This window comes from Lynx canadensis, chromosome D4 (assembly GCF_007474595.2).
Source record: "Lynx canadensis isolate LIC74 chromosome D4, mLynCan4.pri.v2, whole genome shotgun sequence".
Classification (NCBI taxonomy): domain Eukaryota; kingdom Metazoa; phylum Chordata; class Mammalia; order Carnivora; family Felidae; genus Lynx; species Lynx canadensis.
In genome coordinates, this window is record NC_044315.2 from 11,108,183 (window position 1) to 11,126,553 (window position 18,371).

The 18,371-nt window shown below is 45.2% G+C and overlaps 1 long non-coding RNA gene across 1 annotated transcript; it reads right to left on the bottom strand.

The window, feature by feature from the left end:
- Window positions 1–13,027: 13,027 nt before the first annotated feature.
- Window positions 13,028–17,542, bottom strand: LOC115499804. Its single transcript, XR_003964300.1, has 2 exons — window positions 16,810–17,542; window positions 13,028–15,033 (listed from the first exon to the last, which is right to left on the bottom strand). It is a non-coding gene; the product is annotated as an uncharacterized LOC115499804 (long non-coding RNA).
- Window positions 17,543–18,371: the final 829 nt, after the last annotated feature.

Sequence of the window (18,371 nt, forward strand, 5' to 3'; positions counted from 1 at the left end):
ATTATATGTTGCGTTGTATTCAATTTTTATAGCAGTTTTCATTTGACATTTATCGTGTGTATTTTCCCTTCTTTTAATATGTTCTATTGTCAAATTTCTGTATAAGGAAAAGACTGTTTTTGCTTGTTACTGAAATATCCAATCTTATCACAAGAAATCAATTCATAATAATAAACCATGCATTTATTATATAATTTTTAGTGAAAACTTCCAGCAGCATGATTCTATTAAAAAAATTGATCCAGTGGTTATTATGGTTGCACATTATTATTTAAACAAGTAAATAGTGTCACGAAAAATAGAGAATAACTTATGATTTCAGAATTCTTGGGAATTCTGATTTCTTATTCCCAAATCCCAAAGACTGATGCCTCTCAGGACTCTGGAAGTATTAAGCAGTGGAAGATAGAACCTGTCAAGAGCCTGAGATTACCATAGTCAGAAATTTTTGGTGGGGCGCCTGGGTGGCTCAGTCGGTTAAGCGTCCGACTTTGGTTCAGGTCATGATCTCGTGGTCCATGAGTTCGAGCCCCACATCAGGCTCTGTGCTGACAGCTCGGACCCTGGAGCCTGCTTCGGATTCTGTGTGTCCCTCTCTCTCTTCCCCTCCCCCCACTAATGCTCTGTCTCTCTCTCTGTCAAAAATAAATAAACATTAAAAAAAATTTTTTTTTTTAATTTGGTGACTAGTACTAAGTTTCACTTAAATGGTAGGCTGGAACCCAAATCTTTCTTATTCCAGAACTCATGTTTTGTCCTCTACCTGAAACTTCCTCTATTGTCACTGTGTACTAGTATTCATCCATTCATTCATTCATTCATTTGTTCATTCATCCAACAAGAACTTATTGGACCTCATGTATGCAGGAATCAAACGGGTCTAGCCCGGAGATATATCAGTCAGTATTTGTTGACTGCCCGATTACCAGTCCCTAAAAAGTACTCTCGCAAGAAACTTTGGTTCTGAAGGAATGAGACATAGGATAGCCCCCCTTTTGATGGGGAATAGAAGGTAAAGTCAAGAGAAGGACAGGGCAGTTGGAATGGAATGTTTGGTAGATGGCTGTTGGAGTCTCCTCTTTGCTCTGTGCGTTCTCATGAACGCAAGGGAGGAAAGGAGGAAAGTCCTAGAGATGGTGGGCTTCTGAAAGAAAGATGAGAGGTCTTCAAGACAACATAGCGCAGTGAGTAGGAGTGCCGACTTTGGCATCTCACAGTCCCGAATTCAAATCCTACGTCTGTGGTCTTGTCAAATCGCTGAAGTGCTCAGAGCTCTGGTTTTCTCATTGGAAAATAGGAACAACAATTCCTAACCTCAAAGCGTATCATGTGAGTTAAATATATTTACTCACAACACATCAGACTCTTGGTACAGCATTTGGAACATAGCAAATGCTCAGTGAGAGCTATTCATCATATTTGATTATCATTTTGCCTGATCCTCAATAGTCTTGAGAATTTTCAAATATTTATGAGTAATGTGCCATGCAAAGCTTTAGAAATTTCCTCAATGAATCAAGAGTTCTTGCCTAAGGGGAGACTATTTAAAATGCAGCCTGACTTTCTAGAGGGAGAAAAAAAAAAAAAAGAAGACCTGAGCTTTCATATTTCCTTTTCCATTCAGTGGTGGGAAAGGTTTTTCTTAGCTTGTTTGTCCTGAAACCATGGATACCGCATAAAAATAAAAGAACGTGACTGCCCTGGGATTTGAGATGCATGTGGTAGTCAGAAAGCATAAATAAATATATCTGATATGTTTCCAATATCTTTTCTTCTAAGGTAAATGTGGAACCCATCTCTCCCCAAGCCTTTTGCGGGGTCATGGCACGCCCTCTGGTGGCCCATCTCTTTCAATGGCTTTACCTGCCCCCATGAGCAATCTTTCAGAAGCCGTCTCCTGGTGAGTACTTCTCTTTTCAACTGAAAAGGAGGATCCACAGGGTAGGGGCCACTTTCTACAGTCAGAATCCTAGAAATGGTCAAGTCAGCGCTGTTTCCATGGTTTTCTAAGGGAAGATTGCCTTGTGGGTGGACACTGATGAGTTGTATATGTTTTTTCAAGAACACATTCCATATATATGTCACCTTGTGCCTGTCGTGATCTCTCTGGCCAGAGTCGAGGCTAGTAAGAGGTGGCACCACGATGACAAATCCCCCTGGTGAACTGGGCCAATTCTAGGCTGGGGGGGGCCTCATATGCCATGGCGGGGAGTTAAGACATATCACTTTAACCAAGTGATCCTTACTGCAGTGTGGAGCTACCCAAAGGTTTAAGGGGAAAGAAGAAGGGTCATGATCAAATTTCTACGACAGAAAGGTCACTCTGGCTAAAGTGAGAAGAACAGATTGTAGGTCACAAGATCTTGAAGGCCCGTGGACAGTCAGGAGGAAATGGCAGAGAGCAGGTGTGGGATGATGGTAGCCTGGCCCAGGTGGTACAACAGGAGACAAGAGGCTGACTTCCTGGCGATGTTTGGAAGGTATCGTCATGTTAACCTTGGCTGTCAACTAGATGTGGACAGTAAGGAAGAATCAGGGGTAGAGAATGCTGCTCAGATTTTTGGCTGGGACAACTGGGTAGATGGTGGCGGTATTTAATGACATTAGAACTCTGGAGGAGGCCCAGGTTGGAGGGGGTGACGCCCTCAGAGGAGTTCAGGTTAGGACATGTTCACGTAGAACACGTGGAATCTCCAGGTCGGGAATGCCAGGTCGTCTGCTCATCTGACTCTCGACCCGAGGCCCTTTCCACTGTGTATGGCCGCCCCGTCCTCCAGACATAGATCATTCTATGGAATGGTGGGGAGAAGGTGCTGTCAGGGACTTTAAGTCCCACCGGCCCAAATGATTCACCTTAAGTATCTCTTTTGGTCTTAGGGAAGGAATAGTGGAGAAGTGCACAGAGAAAACCTCAACGTGACAATCTTCCTTTTTTCAATAGCATCTCCCTGCCATAGCAATACTGTAATTGATTCAGGAAAGGGCCATCAAGAGATGCTAAAGCCAGTTTGTTTGTAAACCAATTATCTACACGGTCTAAAAGTATCTGTCTACAGATTTATTATGACAAAGGGAAAAAAGTTACCCTAAGAGTGAAGAAACCTGGTAGCACCACCAAATGTCCGTTCGTTGATTATTTATCAATTATAAAGAGGGAAAGATTCCTCTAAAGTAGAGAACTCACAGGGCGCCTGGGTGGCTCAGTCGGTTAAGCGTCCAACTTCAGCTCAGGTCATGATCTCACAGTTTGTGAGTTCGAGCCCCACGTCAGACTCTGTGCTGACCGCTCGGAGCCTGGAGCCTGCTTCGGATTCTGCGTCTCCCTCTCTCTCTGCTCTTCCCCTGCTCGTGCTCTGTCTCTCTCTCCCCTTCAAAAATAAACATTAAAAAATGTTTAAACAAAATAGAGAACTCACTTTGACCCCATGACTGACAGTTAACCATGGACAGACTGACAGCAGGTGCTTCCTAACATGATGTCCTGAGAAGGACATACCATGTGCAGAATTTAAACTCATTCAAGGGACAGGCCACACAAACCCACCTCAAAGGGCATGCCAGAAAACCACAGGCCTGTACTCTTCAAGAATATCATACGATAAGGGGCGCCTGGGTGGCTCAGTCGGTTGGGCGGCCGACTTCGGCTCGGGTCATGATCTTGCGGTCTGTGAGTTCGAGCCCCGCATCGGGCTCTGTGCTGACAGCTCAGAACCTGGAGCCTGTTTCAGATTCTGTGTCTCCCTCTCTCTGACCCTCCCCTGTTCATGCTCTGTCTCCCCCTGTCTCAAAAATGGATAAAACGTTAAAAAAAAATTAAAATTAAAAAAGAAAGAATATCATACGATAAGAGACAAAGGTCGAGGAACTTCTCTGGAATGACAGAGACCAAAGAAACATGAGAGTGAAGTATCCATATGGAATCCTAGATTAGGAAAGCATGTTATAAAGGAAAATATCGGAGAGACTGGCAAAAATTGAAAACGATCGTGTTCATCAATAGTGTTCTATCAACATTAAATGTCCTAACTTCGATCACGATACTGTGCCCTTGTTCTTAGGAGCCACTTGCCCGTATGTTTACCCATTCGGGAAGGGTCAGGGTGTCTGCAGTTTACCCCAAACATTTCCTGTCCTTGTCTTTGCAGGCTACTGTAACAAAATAGCACAGACAGAGTGAAAGGTACACAACAGAAATTTCTTTCTTATAGTTCTGGAGTGTGGAAATCCAAGATCATGGTGCAGCGTGACTGGGTGAGGGTCTGCGACCTCTCCTTATACCCGGACACGGGGAAGGGTTGGGGAGCACCGTGGGGGTCTCTTTCATAAAGGGACTACTCCTCAGGAGCGCTCTGTCTTCGTCGCGTAATACTTCCCAAAGGCCTCACCTCCTCGTAACATCCTGTTGGAGGTCAGCATTTCGACATAGGAATGGAGGGGCAGGGCACAAACATTCGGCCGCTGGTAGGTCCTGACAATAATATGAATACGTACGTATGTATATGGAGAGATAAAGCAAGAATGGTAAAATATTACTACCTGACGACTGTGAATAAGAGTATAATGTTCCATGTACTCGTTTTGCAGTGTCTCTGGGGCTTGTTATTATTTTTACTCCAGATAAAAGGAAAAGACCTACCTCTGCCCAGCCCATCCACAAATAGAAGAGATTCTGAGCACAGAAATGTAACCGGTGGCTCTCGTTTAAAGTCAAACACAACAGTATTATCTTTTATAGCCACTAAATTCCATCTTGATGAAATGTCAAAATGGGAAACAGGTGAAGGAGTAATTTCCTGCTTCGCCAGGCTCTTAAGAATGTACAGTATTTGCTGTCCATTTAGAACCTGCCGGGTTTAGAGAGGAATTTGTTTTCTTTTCAGCGGAGGCACCTCAGATGAAAGCTGCTGAGGTCCAAAGAGCGGCGAGCTGGGCGGCTGGCAGGCGTTCCTGGGTCCGTGGGCGCCCCGGGAACCAGGCTGGGGCGGGGGCACCCGCACCCCGCTGTTCCTGCAGGGGGAGGTGGCGACCCTGCGGACACTCCTGTTCCCAGGGGCTCTTTCTGGCTCTTTCTCACTGCCCAGGTGAGCTGGCAGGGAAGTCCTGGAATCAGAGTGCTGAAAGGGATCTTGGAAGGCACCTTAACTCTCTCTCCTGCCCAGCTGTGGATTTGATCTCCCCTTCGGGGTCCCTGCCACGTGGTCGGCCAACCTTGGCCGGATCGTAGGCAGTGGTTAAGAACCCCCCAGCCGGCCCCTCCGTTTTTAAGCAGCTGAAGTCACTTGAACATCCTTTCTCATAAGAACAAGTACCGGAGTGAAATGTCTACTTCGATTTTTCGAGGCCCCTGGTAAAACATTTCTAAGGAAAAAAACGTCAGAACAGGTTAAGTCACGTTGACTTACGGTCCATAAGTTAAGTCTTACAGGGCTATCTGTTTCAGATCCTTCAGCGAGGCTTCTCTGGTTAACATCTTTCAGAAGTAACATAAAATTACGGATCCGGGTGCTTCTTCATCACCTCCTGAGACATGCTCATTTTATGACTATATTAAAAAAAAATTTTTTTTTCATGTTTACTTATTTTTGAGAGAGAGAGAGCATGCGTGAGCAAGCAGGGGAGGGGCAGAGACAGACACACACACAGAATCCGACACAGGCTCCAGGCTCTGAGCTGACAGCACAGAGCCCGGTGTGGGGTTCAAACCCACGAACCGTGAGATCGTGACCTGAGCTGAAGTCGGAGGCTTAACTGACTGAGCCACCCAGGCGCCCCATATTTTTTAATAAAACAAAAATAGGCCAAATAGAATGATACGTATACATGTAGTATGCCTATGTATACGTGCAGAGAGCACGTTTGCGTGTGCAGAGGTGGGGATGTGGGGGGATAAGGCATTCTGGGGAGTGGGTGTGGGCGAGGGAAGGGGGGACAGGAGGAAAGAGGAAGGCTTTTACTTTCCACCTTACATGTTTTGTCATGGTCTGAATATTTTTTTAGAAGAGCGTGTGCTATTTTTATCATTAAAACGTGTCTCTCAAAAACATTTAAAAAACAACAGAAACGAGAAATCACTTAAATCGAGCTGAAATCCTGTGGCCCAGTGTTTCCATTTTGTACTACACTGTGGGCAACACAGAATAAGCCTGTTCCTTCTTGCACACAGCAGCAAATCAGGTCCGTGAGGCCACCCCCCCGGGGCCCTCTGTTTCTCTTCTCCAAGCTGCGTGTTCCGATCTCCCTCAGCTGCCGTTCAGTTGGCAAGGTCTCAGGTCTCCTTGACATTCTGTCCCCCTCCCCTGAGCTAGAGCGGATCAAGGGGGCTCAGAGAGAAATCCATTCAGAAGTTCAAATGGCAGTTGGTTGTCTGTTGAAAATTAGCAAGTCCGTGGTACCCTGTGTTCATGCACGAACTTGGCCTAACGTTGTGGGGTCTCGGGTATTCTATTAAGAGATGCGTCAGTGACACACAAAAGCAAGTCTGCAGGGGCCCTGTTATCAATACCACCACGAGCTCCGACCGCGCTTGTAAAACCTGGCCGACTTACCAACGCGAACCCAGCAAAGGTGGGCAGCAAAGAACAGCAAAGGTGATGCCTGATATCCGAGTCAGGCTTATGCAGAATAAAGCCTCTGGCGCAGCTTGAAGCTGCTCGTTCCGTGTTCATTTACCATTGCAATGACCATACCTTCTGTTTGCCTGGTTGAGTCCTGGTTTAATGCCCATTTGTCCTTGCATGACAATTAATAATGTCCCTTTTACTCTTAAAAGTCTTGGCAACTTGAGTGATGAGATATATACGGTCACCCCACTTACCACACCTCAGAATAATAATAGTAGAGACATTTTCGTCACATTAGAAGAGGAATTTCCCCCTGGCTTTGGTGATACCCAAAGCACCCGTGAACATTCCATATCCGTAGATGCCAAATTTCAGGAAATGAGACGGCCGCTGGTGTGGGTGCTCCTGTCTGAGGTTCCATAACCCCCTTGGAAATGGCAGCCCCCCAATTTCATCCTGGGAAGACCAGAACTAGATTCCGTGAGGTAACTGATTTCAACTGATCGTCTTGCCCGGCCCACTTGGCAACAAGCCTTCACTTGGCACTCCGTCTCTACCTCTCCCACCCAGGAAAATTTATTCCCCCAGGAATCAGGAGCGTTAGCAACCGTACTCACAAGACCGGCATGTCCTATCGGCACATAGCAAAGATGAGAGCACGTAACAAAGCGGTCAAGAGTATTGACTCTGTCGCTTATGTGGGCAGGTTTCTTAACCACTCTATGCCTCAGTTTCCCCATCTGTAAAGTGAGGTTGACCGTGGTCCCTACCTCGTACAGCTAACAGGAGATTCGAATGAGTTTGTTGCTTTTTGTTGTTGTTGTTGTGTTTTTTGGTGTTTCAAGTTTTTATTTAAATTCCAGTTAACTTACAGGGTAATAGTAGTTTCAGGAGTAGAACTTACTGATTCAACACTTAAAAAACATTTTTTTTTAATGTTTATTCATTTTTGAGAGACAGAGACAGACCGCGAGTGGGGGAGGGGCAGAGAGCGAGGGAGACACAGAATGTGAAGCAGGTTCCAGGCTCTGAGCTGTCAGCAGAAAGCCCGAAGCGGGGCTGTAACCCATGAACCGTGAGATCATGACCTGAGCCAAAGTCAGACGCCCTTAATCCCCGTCGCCTGTTTTACCCATCCCCCACCAAGCTGCCCTCTGGTGACCATCATTTTGTTCTCTATGGTTAAAGGTATGTTTCTTGGTTTGTCTCTCTCGTTCTTCCTTTGCTTGTCTGTTTCATTTCTTACATTCTACATATGAGTGAAATCAAATGGTATTTGTCTTTCTCCGACTGGCTTATTTTGCTTAGCATAATACTCTCGAGCTCCACCACATTGTTGCAAATGACAAGATTTCATTCTTTTCCATGGCTGAATAATATTCCTGTGTGTGTGTGTGTGTGTGTGTGTGTGTATGAGTGTGTGTGTGTATATATATATATATATATGTATATATATACACACACACTCTAATCTTCTTCCATCTCAATCAATGGACCTTTGGCTTTTTCTATAATTGGGCTATTGTCAATAGTGCTGCTATAAATATCAGGGTGCATGTATGGCTTCAAATGTGTATTTTTGGGTCCTTTGGGTAAATACCTAGTAGTGCAATTGCTGGATCGTAGAATAGTCCTACTTTTAACTTTTTGAGGAACCTCCACGCTGTTTTCCAGAGCGGCTGCACCAGTCTGCATTCCCACCAGCAGTGGAAGACGCTTCCCCTTTCTCTGCATCCTTGCCAACACCTGTTGTTTCTCGAGTTGCTAATTTTAGCCATTCTGACAGGTGTGAGGTGATACCTCGTTGTAGTTTTGGCTTTTCATTGTTTTAAAACATTGCCTGGCACGTAACCCGTGCTACCTAAGCCTTTGGCAAACGGTAAATAGAGTAACTTGACCTTGATTGCATGGCTTCAGACTGGAATGGTCAGAGGGAAAATATAAATAAGACGTGTCTGAGTGGGTCTGCTTGGGCCATTTGAGAATCTATCTGGGCTCTGTTTAGGAAACATAACCAAAGAATAGAGTTTTATCAGCCGAAGCATCCCACCCGCTGCAAACACGGAGGAAATTGTTCTTTCATAGATTAGTGCTCTGGACACCTGCCTGCCTGCCATTTCCTCCGTGTCAATAAAGGCTAAAATAGACCGACCTCATTAGTGCCGGGAGGACATGAGCAGTTAAATGGTTGCTACACGAATCCTGTTCAAAGGCACAGTGTCAGAGGAAGAAACAACAGTTAGGCCTCATTACTGACGTTCCTTCATTTACAGGAAGCCTCAGTGGGTTTATCTGGGGCACACAATTGAAGTGCACGGTCTTTATCATTTTCTCCCGTGAGGTCTCATCAGTGTTTGTGCACCGGGCAGACTGGGCGTTTCAAGGAGCCGGAGTTCTCACTATGCTGAACATGATCAACAACATACAGATTATCTTCCAACCGCGTCATCTCTGAATCTGCGCTCTCTCTCCCCATTCTCTTGTTTTCCCTCCCCTCAGCTGGACCTCCCCAGCCCCCGGCCCCACCCTCAGGCCGTAGAAGCCAGCCTGGCCCCAACCTCCCTTTTCAAGCCAGTTTTCGAATGCTCAGTGGTTAATTTACCCCCTTTCTTTTCCTACCTTGCTTTCCTGCATGAGCTAATTTGGCAAATTTTCCTAGTCATATGGCCATTCTGGGGAGTTTCAAGGGTATTATGAGTCAATTTCATTAATTCCAATCTTAGAGTTGAAGAGCCGACCTTGTTCTTTTTTTTTTTCCTTTTTGTTTGTTTTTTTTTTTTTTTTTTTTTAGGTACTAAGGAGACCTCTCACTTGGCCTCCGACATACTACTACTGTCTGTGACTGGTCATAGATTTTGCTTGTTTTCTTCTTTTTAATATATATGTATATATGGTACTTAGATGAAAGAAAATAAAAACAAGGGGAAAAAAACCCCACTACTTTTGCTCTGAATTTAGAACCAAACTCTAATTCCTCTTCCAGACTGTCATGACCACAAGGAAATGAGGAATATCCTCCCATAAAATGTTTCCCCTCCTGATTTCTTTCAGATGCTTCAAAGCAGTCAGGAGTTTGAGGTCTTTCTTTGGCCAAAGTCTGGTTCAGGTCATATATTCTCTGGGTGCCTGAGGCTGGGCAGTGTAGAGGAACAAATAACATTAGACATCTGTGCTAACTAGGACTGCCAGATTTAGCAAAGGATGTTTGAATTTCAGGTACAAACGAACACGTGTTTTAGTAGAAGTCTTTGCCGTTCAAATTGGTAATATCTGCAATATATGTCTCGTATAGACAGACTTATACCAACACGTATTTCCTGCTCATCTGAAACTCAAATGTAACTGAATGCTACAGTTTGGTTTTGGTTTTGGTATGTTGGCTACCCTACTCCCACCCCACAAGGTCAAAGCCCCTTGTCAGGGGCCCCCGTAAGCATACACAGATTACGCTCATGCTCTGACACACACTTCTTGTCCCCCTTCACCTACCCCCCCCCCCCAGTTAGGGTCTAGATAGTGCAGGGGGTGAAGAGAGGTATTTCTCCGAGGGACTGAAATTCCCCAGGGATGGAGAAGCATTTGTTAGATCTCTATGACAGTCGTCAGCGGACTGTCACATCAGCATCTGCCGGCTGGGACCAAAGAAGGGGAAGCTGAAGGAAACTCTTCTCCCCCTGTGCTTTTAGGACAGGTTTGAGATTTTAGGGTCCAGATACAGTATACCAGTTGAAATAACAGAAAAAGTGCCAAACGGGATATAAAAGAATTCACCTGATAAATTAGAATGATGTATACAGCCATTATTCACAAATGGAAATGTCTCCTTTTGGAGACAGTTTTGGAGACTCTCCTCTCCTGTCCTGTTACAGATGAGAAGAGAGACTCAAAGCAGTTTCCTGTGCGGAATGAGATGGAAGGGGTGTGTGTGTGTCTCTGTGTGTGTACACATGTGTGTAGGGGGAGGGGTAATGGGGGAGGAGGTAGGAGAGGAGGAGGGAGAAGAGGAGGAGGAGGGGGAGGAGGGAGAGGAGGAGAGCTGAGACAGAACTACCTAAAGTCCAAATACCTTCCCATTGTATTGCTACAAGTTTGTGTGTTTCTATAACTGTTTTCTACAACCTGAAAAATATTACATAACTAACACAGGTCCCTTGGAGAAATTTCAGAAATTCATGCAAACACAAAGAAAACTCTCTTCCATAAACCCAAAGCACACATAGTACTACTGTTACCATTTTGGTGGACGAGAGAGAGAGAGAGAGAGAGAGAGAGAGAACACATTGATACGGGTGGCCCAGCATTCATTCTGCCTTCTTCAGGGAGCCACACCCACATTATGTTCCATACATGGCCCCTCAACCCATAGAAAATCATTTCAAGTGGGACTGCCAATCTGGATGTCACGAGCTCTGTTGGCAAGACAGTAGGCAGATGACCAAGGTGGTATTTCTATCTCCCACTAAGTGAACCTCATGAACTGAAAATGCTGGACGTCTTTCCTTCCAAGAGGAAAACAGCGAGGAGATCGCCCATTGGTTCCCATCACACAGACGCCCAGTGCGTCACTGGGTCCTGGGCCTTCTGAGAATTAATTCTTCAGCTTTCCTTTCAATTCTTTTATAGTAAATTGATTGCATTGATGGTCCCAATTGGTCACCTCCATATTCGTGCTAATTCCAGGGGTAGAATCCTATGAAGAGGTAGAGTTTAGTTCTGCACCCCTTGGGTCTCGGATGCCTTGTGATTTGCTTTGGCCTGAATACAGGGGAGGCGAGGGTGTTCCAGCTCAGAGCTTACTCTTCCAGAGGCCCTGTGTGCTCTTTCACTGTTCCTAGAACCCTGAGTCCACTCTAAGAACAAGAAGGGCCTAGGTTGCTGGGGATGAGAAAACGTTGGAAAGAGGGTCTGGGGCCTCACTGCCCAGAGAGATATGGGAAAGAGCGGCCTACATTACTGAGCTGAATAAACTGATTTTTTTAAGCCACTGTATTTGAGATGGTTTGTTATGCAGCAGTAGCTAACTGATACATCCATGAACTTCCACATCAGTCCAATAAATTCTTTTTCTTGTCAGCCAGAGTAAATTTCTGGGGCTGTGAACAAAGAAATCAAATTGAAACTTTCCATTCTTTTACCAGAATATAATCATATGCTATATCCTCTTTGGGAATCTCCCTATGTCCTTTAGCAGTTGATTTTGAGCATCTTTCCCTAACAGTAAACTGGGCCCAGGAAAGAAGGAAAATCTACCCAATGCCACTTCTGAGCCTCTGCCCAAATCCTTTTACATCATGACATTATGGCCATTGGCCAAACTTCCATTTTTAGATATGCCTCGCATGACCTGTTCAGCAGGAAATGCCTTTGTTCAGTGAGAGTGTTGGACAGTATAATGATTTTTCACAGCTCGCTGGCCAAGAGAAGGACAGAGTCATGCCTCAGAGGTGCTTGAGAGCATGAACATTTCCAGGCACTGTTTACCTCTTTGGAAAAAGAAGACAGTAATTTTATTCAAAGTGTTCTAGTCTCTTCAAAAGGATAAGATATGTGGATGGAGAAGACAGAAAAAGAGATAGTCCCTATAATGACTTTATTTTCCAAAAAAAAAATCTAAGTAATTGAAGTTCTCCAGTCCTTTTTTTCCTGGTCATCCTATTTCCAACATCCGCTTTTCCTTTTGTTTTTCACTGAATGGTGCCTTAACTTGACATATTATTTGTTTGGAGGAGTAGGACAAGGGGAGAATGCAATGTTTGTCTGATAATCTGAATCTTATGCTAATGGAAATACATTAAAATATCCCCGCCCCGCCCCCAATAATGAGTGTTTGCCAAATGGATCTCCTGCAATTCTGCACATCTTTCTGTTGGAGGGAGTTTTCTGAATGCATCATCTGCTTTGGTCCTTTCCAAAATGGCGTACAACCAGAAGTCTATTATTATCTTGATTCTTTTTCCTTTGTATCTGATTTTTTGCTGATAATAATAGCTAGCACTGGGGTGCCTGGGTAGCTCAGTTGGTTAAGCATCCAACTCTTGATTTGGGCTCAGATCATGATCTCATGGTTCATGAGATCGAATCTCACATTGGGCTCCATGCTGACAGTGTGGAGCCTACTTGGGATTCTCTCTCCCTCTGCCTCTCTACCCCTCTTCCCTGCTCGCTCGCTCTCACTCTCAAAAGAAATCAATAAACTTAAAAAAAAATAATAGCTAGCATTTATAACATTTTCCTTGGCATTTCACTCACTGAATCCTCACAAAATCTCTATGAGGGAAGCGTTATTTCCCCAAGGCTTAGGGAAGGCAAGTTAGTCATACAAGGTCCTGTAGGTAACAAGTATCAGAGCTGAGATTTCAACCCCAGTTTGTCAGACTTCTGAGTCAAAGTGTTTTAACTTGTTGCTATACTGCCTCAGTCACTTTGGGATTTTAAATAAAGACCAAAAAACCACAAAACACATTAAATCACAGTATGGAACCCATACTTTTTTTTTTTTTTTTTTAAGGCGAAAGCAGTAAGTGGTCTTAATGAGCTTCTTTCCGATCCCGCAAGGGTATGATGTTAAAATCATACCTGATCCTGTCTTTTCTACCCGAAGCAACTTTCCCAGTTTTCCACATAAGCCTGAGGGGACAGGAGAACACACAGTATCTCCCCGGATGAGACCACGGGGGACCGCGATACAGAACCTCACGCAGAAACTTGAGAAACATTCACAATGTTAACTGCGGACAATTGTACAGGTACTTGAGGGGGAGAAAGAATGCGTGGTATGCTGAGCAAGCTCTCTCCTTTTTGAAGTGGATTTTATCTTAAAGGGTGCATATTTATGGAAAACACAAGATCACCTACAAGAAAAGCCAAGAGCAAGAATGACAGCCCATTCTATCAAACGGCGTATCCAAAGGAACTTTGTGTAATTAGGGAAATGTGTTCTAGCTGTGGTGTCCAATATGCTAGCCACTGACCTCGTAGGACTATTGATCCCTTGAAATGTGGCCAGTGCAGTGGACGGGACTGAATGTTTAATTTTCATTAATCTTAGTTAGTTACTTTTAATGAGCTGGAATTTAAATGTTAATCGCTACATGTAGCCAGTGACTTATTGGACACTATAGGTCCAAATGGCTACAGAAGTGTCGTGAGTGTTGTAGGTGGGGGTCAGTGGGAAGGTTTCACGGGGACATATTTTGAGCAGCTTTCAAAGTGGAGTAGGGAGGGAGGAAAATGCAGCTGGAATGAAAAAGAAGCAAAGAAACAAAAGCCTTGTCGTACTAGAGCACCGGAGGTTACAGATTCAAACGCCTACTGTAAGGACCATTAAAACGACATAAACAAGGGAAATAGGGTGCGGTTAAGAGACAGTAGGGTGCCGTGGCGACTGTGGAAAGTTAGAGACACTACCTGCATCTAAAGCATCAATCGCCACTCCGCTCCAACCAGTTACCGCCATACAGAAATGCAGACCCACTTGTGACTATCTGCTTATGTTTTGAGAGAGGTCAGAAATTCAGAGTTTTATGTTGCCGTCTAGTTTCGGATGTTGGCACCTGCATCAGTCAGTGTGGGCTAAACATTTTCAGCAGACGTTGTTGGTGGCCTCCTCGTGTCCACTTGGCACTTGTCTCCGCCCACGAAGCTGCCTCCTGAACACAACTTTAAGTCTTGCTCAAAACACTGTATGCGCACTCGGCATTTGTGCAGGGTATGCCCGGAATGTTGAAGAATTAATGCTTTTGGAGGCATCGTCCCACCAATGACAGACACACGGGGAGTGCATGAATCCCCAGTCTCTTCACCCCTCCACTGAGACAGCCCTGAGGTGTCTTCTGTGTTCCCCCAGCGTTCCCTTGTGTGACTGAGCTGCCCACAGCAGACGCTGACAGACAATGTATCATTCATTGGTTTCCACTCCTTCCCCATCCCACCTCCCCACGCACCCACTGATGTTTCCAAGGGATCACCTTCAAATAAGCCACTTGCACACGAATCCATATCTCATAGCCCGATTTTAGAGGGACCCAAACAAAGACGGTTGTCACACACAAACTCAACATCTCAGGGGTGTTGATGTTCCCTCCCATCACAGCCAGTGCAGGTCACGGTGGAGACCCTGTCAGCTCCTTCAGGGGCAAAGGCTCTCTTCTTCATGAGGATCTACATCTGCTACGCTAGTTTTCCTCCGTGCGTCCAGCTGCGGATACAGCTCGAACACCGGGGGAAGGATTTGCCATGACACTGCCCAGAAGCGTATGTTCCATTGGCAGAACTCAGTCTCGTGGTCCCTGCTCTACGCTGGGGAAGCTGGGACCTGTGGTATAGCCGTGCACCGTTACAAAAGTAGCTGGTGCCGTTGCAGCTCGCTTAGACTTTGAAAAACACCGTTCTGGCCAAAGAAACCATTTATGTCTGTGCACCCCAGTCAGCTTGCTGTTCACCAGTTTGGAATTTCTGGCCCACGCATTATTGCCTAAAATTGAGAAAAAAAAAAAAGTGCTAGTAAGTTACCCGAGTTGTGAACCTATACAGAATCAAGCATCACACCTTTTTCCCAGTTGGGTGATAAAATAGATGTATGGAAATCAAATCAGTTCTTCATTGACTAATTTAAATTTTTTTGACATTTATTTATTTTTTGAGAGACATAGACAGAGCACAAGTTGGGGAGGGGCAGAGAGAGGAGACACAGAATCCGAAGTAGGCTCCAGGCTCCGAGCTGTCAGCACAGAGCCCGACGCGGGACTCGAACTCACGAACCCTGAGATCATGACCTGAGCCCAACCCAGGCGCCCCGATTCATTGACTAATTTTATAATTTCTGGGGGGAAAATAATTTCACCTCTGATAGTTCTTCCGAGAACAGAGGCTCCCAACATGGTAGCCTTTCTTACTTCTTGCATTCTCTGTGAAGTGTTTCTCTATCTGTAAATTAAAGGTGATTTAAACACAGTCTTATGCCCCGCCCCCTTCCTTTTGGACCCCTCACCCCCTTGCTCTTGACACTCCGGTCATGCTTTTTTTTTTTTTTTTTTTTTTCTCAAACTTGCCAAACTTTTCCCCACCTCCGTGGCTTTGCAGATACGGTTCCCTCTTAAAGGAATGTGTTCCTTCTCTCCACTCCTCCCATTTTTCCATTCTTTACTGGCCCCCACGTATCAGTCAAGTCTCAGGAACAGAGTAGAAATGTTCTTTCCTCAGAGATGCTTTCACTGACCACCTTAAAATCAAGTCACTTTCCTCTGCCCAGCGTCATTCTTGTTCATTCTACCTGTGACTGTTTGGAACCATATTTGTCTATTTCATAGATGTTTTCCCCAGAGACTGCTCACTGCGGCACCACACACGCAGCACCTAGCAGGGTCTGGTGTGGTGCTCAAAATAGGCTCGAATAAATAAACACCAAGGAGAGTCCGCGGCTTTAAAGAATTTGGCGGGGAAGCCTTTTCTCATTAAAATAGCGCACCCCAATCCGTTTTGCACGTTTGTTGAGCTTTACTGGGATTTCAGCAAGAGGAGTATTTGTACAACGAATGCTACCTGAAGCAACAAAAGAAAATAAGAATTCTTTCTTTAATCCCAGAAATCCATGAACCTATTAGTGTTTTCTAAAACTGGCCCGGATAAAACCCGCTGTGATCATTTATGTCAACAGGAGGGCAGGGTTGAAAGCTCTTTGAAAAAGTGAGGAGGCGTCACAGTGGAGAGGGTTATTTCCCAAGAGCATAATTGGCCTAAATAATCTACCAAGTTGTTCAGGGAAGAATAACATTGGGAGTTAGCTTCTGTTTCTCCCTGTTTTGTTTTGTTTTGTTTTGTTTACCTGTGTACCCCATCCATCATTCTGAATGATACTCCCAAAGGTAGCCCCACCTTCCCCCCACCCAGAGATAGTGGCTTGTGTGGAAATAAACTAAGGGTGTTACATTAAAAGTGGGTGGAGGTTTTTTCCGAGGGCATTTTCTCCTTCATGTCTGTGCTACATTTCCTCTTTAATTGTTCTAAAATGGCCCTGGCGGCATTATGCAGAAGTTAAAAGTCAGCTGGCCAGACCATTTGGTTCCAGGTCCCACACCTGCCAGTTGTGATACCGAACGTGTCACTTAGTCGGGTCTCAGCCCCGATCCCTCATGTGTGAAAGGGGAATGTTGGCACCTCTTTCGAAAGGTGACGATGGCCATGCATGAGTAATGCAACACGTAGACCCTCTAGAAAAGGAGAAAGAGAAAAAGGAAAAAGGAAAACTTACCGTGAATCCACTATGAACTTGTTACCTATTTATGTGCCATAAACTCTCTGGGGCGCACCTATCTTTTTCTGGAAACGTCAAATGAAAGGGTGGTGGGTTATAAGACTTCTGCGGTGCTTTCGTGGTAACATCCTGCAGTTCGTGGTAAATGACAAAAGACCCGGAGGTTCTGCTTTTGCTCGAGATTGTGTCACGCCGAGCTCCCAGTGCACACTGCAGCTGTCTATCTAAGAAGCAGTGACTTGTTTAGTTCGAAATGTGGTTTTCGGTTTTGGGTTTTTGTTTGGGAGGGATTTGGTGCCAACTGGTGGGATTTGAAAGCGTTTTCCCCGTGGGAGGCAGATTCGGAAGTCTGGCCTGCTAAGACTCTTTTGGAAGCTGAAACTAATTAAAATATTTATTTTAGCCCCGGTAACTAAGACGCAGCAGGGGAGGAAGTCCAACATTCATTTTTATGAAAGTGTAATTATACTCACTAACCTTTTGTGTACCCTGTTCAGCAACTGCCCCGGGGCCACCCCACCTCAAACACCTGCCCGGTGTGTGAGTATTTGGTAGAACAGTACTCAATGCCTGAGCTCAGGGCATGCGGGGCTCCCCACCTCCACCAAAGACAATAGAGCCTTGTTATAACGTTCATCACCTATAGACTCACCTCTGGGTGAAGTATTTTCCTAGTTTCACCTTCAGTGAGAGCCATAAAGCTATGCAAAAGAGAAAAAGGAGAAAGAAGCTAAAAGAGAAAGCAGTTGCCCATTTCTGTATGTGGTATCATGGAGATTGAGTAAGACAGGAGACTGTGTAAGAGCCCTCTGTACTTCCTGACCACTTACACAATCCTTGACGAAGTGTAGAGTCACGTTACAAGACAAGCTAATGTAAACATGCCCTGTTTTTAAATGGTGACAACAAATAATGATTGCACTTTCCACGAAAAAAGTGCTCAGGAGCCTGGGTGGCTCAGTCCGTTGGGAGTCCGACTTCGGCTCAGGGCATGATCTCGCTGTTCGTGAGTTCGAGCCCCGCGTCGGGCTCTGTGCTGACAGCTCAGAGCCTGGAGCCTGCTTCCGATTCTGTGTCTCCCTCGCTCTCTGCCCCTCCCCTGCTCATGCTCTGTCTCTCTCAAAAATAAAATAAACATTAAAAAAAAAATAAAAAGAAAAGAAAAAAGTGCTCAGGGGATGAGCCTGGTAGATGACCCAGAACTAGGAACACTCAGGATGTCCAAGCACTGGGGCCAGAGGGTTCACTCGCATTCCCGTGTTACTCCTCCCTACTCTCCACCGTAGGTGTTTCCATGAATGCTTTACGAATGAGGAAACTGAGACCCCAGGAAGGTCGGTGACTTGGGAAGCGGTTCTTAGCGGGCTGAGAACATACACCGAGGGGTCCCCTGGACCCCTGAGGTTGGAGCCCCCGCTCCGCTAATGACCAGCGTGACTTTGGGCAAGGTACTTAATCTCGTTAAACCTCCATTTTGCCATCCCCAAAAGGGAGGTGATATGATAATGAGCTACCTTTCCTGTGAAGATTCAGTGAGTTAATGTATGTCAAATACCTGG